General features: G+C 35.3%; 1 protein-coding gene across 2 annotated transcripts in view; it reads left to right on the forward strand.

The window, feature by feature from the left end:
• The window catches only part of CAAP1 (caspase activity and apoptosis inhibitor 1), a 58,421-nt gene that overhangs the window by 23,785 nt on the left and 28,636 nt on the right, over window positions 1-6,000 (forward strand). The gene's annotated exons all lie outside the window — the stretch shown is intronic.

Raw genomic sequence — 6,000 nt, forward strand, 5'->3', positions numbered from 1 at the left:
AAACATAGAAAAGGTACAATAAATGATGCACCTATACAGGGCGCTTACCTTGAATGGAGCACTTGCAGGACTGGAAGTTGGGGTGAATGAGTGAGTGAGTGGTAAGTGAATGTGAAGGCCCAGCTTATTACTGTACACTACTTTATGGACTTTATAAACATGTATACTGAGAATACACACCAGTGTATAAAATAATTCTTTCATAATAAATTAACATTAGCTTACCATAACTTAAAAAAACTTATATTTTAAAAAAACTTTTTGACTCTTGTAGTAACACTTAGCTTTAAAAAGAAACACATTGTACAGCTGTACAAAGATATTTGTTTCTTTATATCCTTATTCTATAAGCTTTTTTCTATTTTTAAATTGTTTTTATTTTTTAAAACTTTTTTTAAACACTAAGACACAAACACACACATTGACCTAGCTTTACACAGAGTCAGTGTCATCAAGATGTCTCCGGCTAAGAAGAAGTTTTCAGCTCCATTATAATCTTGTTGTTTTGTTTAAAGACAGAGCCTTGCTGCATTGTTCAGGTTGGAGTGAGGGTGGCTATTCACAGGCACCATCATGATGCACTGCATCATCAAACTCCTGGGCTCAGGCGATCTTCACACCTCAGCCTCCCAAATCGCTGGGACCATAGGAGCATGTCACTGTGCTCGGCCCCTATCATAGTCTTACAGGATTATTGTTCCATGTGCAGTCTGTTGTTAACTGAAACATTACGCATGCATGGCTTTTTCTAATTCAAGAAGGTAGGGGAAAATAACAAAATATACTTCAAAAAACAAAAGCATACAAATGTCATACTTAGCTGTGAAGGCCTGATTACTTTCTTCCTAAGATAATAAAAAGGTGAGAATATCTACTTTCACTTTCTGCTAGAGAATATGCTGGAATTGTTACATGCCCGGGTACAATAAGGCAAGAAAAAGAAATAAAAGACATATGGTTTGGAAAGAAAAAAGTAAAACTGTCCCTAATTACAGAAGCATGACTATTTATATAGAAAGTTTTAAGGAATCTCCAAAACAAACAAACAAAAACCCCTCTAGAATACATATATGATAGAATAATGACCTCTGCCTCACCCAAGGGACACGCAGATTTTAATTCCCAGAATCTGAAATATGTACTTTTAAAAAACAGAAGAGACTTTGCTAATGTGATTAATTAAGTTAAGGATCTTGAGATGGGAATACTATTATGGATTATCAAGGTGAGACCAATATGATCATGAGGATCCTTATAAGAGGGAAATAAGACGGTTAAAGAGATGCTGGAAGCAGAGATTAAAATCATGTGCTTTGAAGATGGAGGAAGGATCCACAAACCAAGGAATGTAGGCTGCCTTTTAGAAGCTAGAAAAGACAAGGAAGGAAGTAGATTTTTCCTGGATCTCTGCAAAAAATGCAGTATTACCCACACCTTGATTCTAGTTCTTAAGACTTATTTTGGACTACAACCTTCAGAACTGTGTGAGAATAAATGTATGTTATTTTAAGGCACTAAATTTGTGATAGTATATTAGAGTGGCAATAGAAAACTAATACAGTATACTTGATTAAAACCTGGACAGTAAGCCAAAATTACAGATTTGTTGCCTAGAGCAGTAGGGGTATTTGAAATGCTTTAAAATTTTTGAAATTGTTTCCAACATGCCAAGTAAGGTTCTATCACAACCTGGATTTTTTAGTTCCTTGAAAAAAATCAGATCAAGCAACCTTCCTGGGAATGCAAAAAATTAGGGCTGAGTGCTGCCATTTTTTATATGACATTGTATTTCAGTACGTTACCTGGTACTTCATTTGCCTGAATGTTAAATGTACAAAATGTTTATAAAATGAGACTCTGAGTGAAGGGGAAAATACAGGAAGGCCAAAGGTTGGCTTTAGAAAGTTATATCAATTTGTCAGTTTCTTATTAACAGAGACATACAGCTCTTTTAATGAAGAAAAATAATTTCAGATATGTCTAGATAAAGCAATCTGTGATATTAAAAATACATGAAAGAATTTGATGTTTTCTTTTAATGGGTGACCTATGCTCTGTTACTATGTTTGTTTGTTTGTTTGTTTCTTTCTTTCTTTCTTACTTTCTCTTTCATTCCTTTCTTTCTTTCTTTTTTTGAGACAGGTTCTCTGTTACCCAGGTTGTAGTGCAGTGGCGTGATCTCAGCTCACTACAACCTCCACCTCCCAGATTCAAGCAATTCTTCCACCTTAGCCTCCCAAGTAGCTGGGATTATAGGCACATGCCACCACACCTGGCTAATTTTTGTATTTTTTAGTAGAGGTGGAGTTTCAGGAGTTCAGGCTGGCCTTGAACTCCTGACCTCAGATGATTTGCCCTGTTCGGCCTCCCTAATTAAAATTCTTTTATTATAGTTTTAATTAGAAAGGACATAACATCAATAGAACTGTCTAACAAGCTGTAAAGTGACATCTTTCAGTATGAGGTATACATATACATGTTTATGTGTGTGGTATTTAATATACTTTATGTATATTAGTTTTCTTATAACACGTTAAATATTTGAAGATACATAATTATGCACAAATGTTTATGAACAAGCTTTAAAAATTCTAAATTTATCTTACAGTTTGTCTTCTCATATTGGCAGCTTTATATATTCAAATTCTATTTCTCCTCTAAGGTCAGCTTTAATGTATTTTTTTTTTCTAGATTTCTCTTTCTACTGCTGTTTTAAGCATTTATTTTCCTACTCTTATCATACCTTAAGATAACTCTTTTCTACTACCAATAGTAATAAGAAAGCAGAAATAACATATTTTTGATACTGTGCTAGTTTGAAACTTCAAATTTATCATGACTGTTAGAAATATTTTAATGGGGATGAGGATTAGAAACTTGACGATACAACATCTATAGTTTCGAAATATCTTCAGTTTTTAAGTTAGAAAATTGACTTCATGTTAGCAGTAAATAGATTGCTGGTTACCAGGAGTTGGGGGGTGGGGGTCACGGGAAGGGGGTGGTTGAAGAAGTTTACTTCAGTGGATAGAAAAACACAGATAGAAGGAATAAGTTCTACTGTTCAGTAGTACAATAGGGCTACTGTAATTAACAGTAATTTAATGTTTGTTTCAAAATAGGTAGAAGAGAAAATTTAGAATATTCCCAGCACAAATAAACGATGTGTTTGAGGTGATGGGTGTTCCAGTTTTTATTATTACTCATTGTATGCTTGTATTGAAATATCACATATACCTCATAAATATGTACAACCATTATATATCTGTAAATTTTTTTTAAAAATGAAAAAGGTGAGGAATGGTATTGTCACCCTAGGGAAAAGAAAATGAGCAAATTTATATTTTATTTCAGGTTGTTTGTATTTTATTTCAAGTTGTATAGTTTTGTAGTGTTTTAAAACTATTAGGGATTGTGACAACATTTGTAAAATTACACATTGAGACAAAATTGCCTAACAACAGCAACACTTTTAAGTAAATAGGTAATAAGGAGGCCTGGAATTAGCATGTTGACTCTGATCAGAGATGGGCTGGAAAAAAAAGTTTTGTTAAAATAGCACTAAAAATGAGAACAGGTATTAGTTTAGCTTGTAATGTTCTGAAGAATGTGCTTACAGTGAAATTTAAGTCTTGAATAGCACACTAAAATAATTTGGATTGAGGTTTTATATATAAAGAATAAAAGTATAAATACTGTAGGGAAATCTGAGCAGTTTTAAAATTGCTTTCTCTAAATATCTTTATGAATTTTAAATGAATGTGTTTTTATTTAGTGATTTTGAGGGAGATATTAGCGAAAATCATGCTGTAATTTCCTACAGATAATAAACAGTATTGAGATAATATTATAGTTCTAGAAGATAAAGAAATTTTTAAAATCTAAGTTCTCAAAATAAGTTATCCCATAAAGTAGGTTCTTTTTGTTTTTGAGGCAGCTGCTTATCACGGCTCACTGCTCAAGTGATAAGTGATCCTCCCACCTCAGCTTCCTGAGTAGTTGGGACCACAGGCATGAGCCATGACAACCAGGTAACTTTTAAATTTTTTGTAGAGACGAGGTCTCCCTGTGTTGCCCAGGCTTGTCTCAAACTCCTTGGCTCAAGGGATCTTTTTGCCTTAGCCACCCAAAGTGCTGGGATTATAGGCATGAGCCACTGTGCCCAACCGAAGTAGGTTCTATATGAATGTTTTGGAGCTGTTTCTAGCCACTAATCCTTTCTTAGCAGAGGATAGGTGTGTTCTAAATTAGTTACCAAATTTTAATTTCAAATGATTGACTTAAAAAAACAAAAGACACTCCTAAATAGGCCTTACATTTAGGCAATATGTATAAATGAAACCATTTTATGTCCATGAGAGTATTTAAATGTATATTCTTTAGGGAGTTGTTTGTAATGTGAGTAAATCTTTGATAAGAATTATTTTTAGGGGATGGTGGCTTATGCCTGTAATATGAGAACTTTGGGAGGCTGAGTTGGGAGGATTGGGTGAGCCCAGGAGATTGAGGCTACAGTGAGCCTTAATTGTGCCACTGCGCCCCAGCCTGGGCAACAGAACACACACACACACACACACACACACACACACACATTTATATACATATATATACACACACATATATATATATATACATGTATATATGTAAAACATATGTTTATGTGTGTATATCTGTCTATTTAAAGTCTCCATTTAAGTTGCCTGTTTTTAACATCTGAAATACGAGTGCTTTTGTTTAAAATAGAATGCATGTGTATTCTTAAAATGTAAATTGGTTAAAAAGCAAGTTGGTGTCTTGTAGTTACTAGTTACAACTTAAAGTATGCTGGTTACTAGCATACTAGATTTTAGTACATAGTAATAGTTAATGTTTCATATGTAGTCTGCAACTTATTCTACCCTTCAAAATAGGAGTTTCCTGTATACTGCCGTTTATGGTCAGGGTAGGCATTTAGAGAAGATAGAATGAAAGAACACAGTGTATAAATGTAGGAGGTTTAATGACTGCTTTTGCAGTAAGATATTTATTCTTGAAAAATACTGGCTATTCCTTTGGCTTGATGAGTTTTCTTATTGAGAGCAGTAACGAGAGTTACATGTATGACCAATCTTCTGTTGCTGAACCCTAGCAATGATATGTGGTAGAATTCTTGCTGTCTTTTAGTTTAATAAATTTTTATGAGTATATAGAGTTACATAGCCAATCCAGTTACATAGCCCAGTTGAAAGCCAGAGATTAGCAGCTGCATTAGATTTTTTTGTGTGTGTGAGATGAAGTCTGGCTCTGTCATGCAGGCTGGAGTGCAGTGGCACGTTCTTGGCTCAGTGCAACATCTGCCTCCCAGGATCAAGTGATTCTCCTGCCTTCGCCTCCCAAGTAGCTGGAATTACAGGCGTATAAATAACTTTGCTTATTTATACATGTAAATGGTTATTTATACATATACATATAAATGGGCAATGGTATTCAGCCAAATGATAACCTCTCTCAGTAAGCGTCAGCAAAACTGAACTTGTTGGGAATTAAGAGTCCCCCTTAAACTGCTATTAATAAAGTTGAATGCAGTAAAGTATTGGAGTAAAATTTACTGTGCTCTGGAGAACTGCATTAATGGGCAGCATAAATCTGTAGTACATACCTAAGGAAATATTTTTATCAAAAATATAGACCTGATTGTGGGTGTGGTAGCTCACTCCTGTAATCCCAGCACTTTGGGAGGCCGAGGCGGGCAGATCACTTGAGGTCAGGAGTTTGAGACCAGCCCTGCTAACGTGGTGAAACCCTATCTCTACTGTAAATACAAAATTAGCCGGGTGTGGTGGCACACACTTGTAGTCCCAGCAACTTGGGACCTGAGGCGAGGGGATTGCCTGAACCGGGGATCAAACTTTGCAGTGAGCCACGATTACGCCATTGCACTACTCCAGCCTGGGCAAGAGAGCAAGACTGGATCTCAAAAAATACACACACACACACACACACACACACACACACACACAC

This window comes from Sapajus apella, unplaced genomic scaffold (genome assembly GCF_009761245.1).
Source record: "Sapajus apella isolate SASKATOON/1434 unplaced genomic scaffold, GSC_monkey_1.0 scaffold42, whole genome shotgun sequence".
Classification (NCBI taxonomy): Eukaryota; Metazoa; Chordata; class Mammalia; order Primates; family Cebidae; genus Sapajus; species Sapajus apella.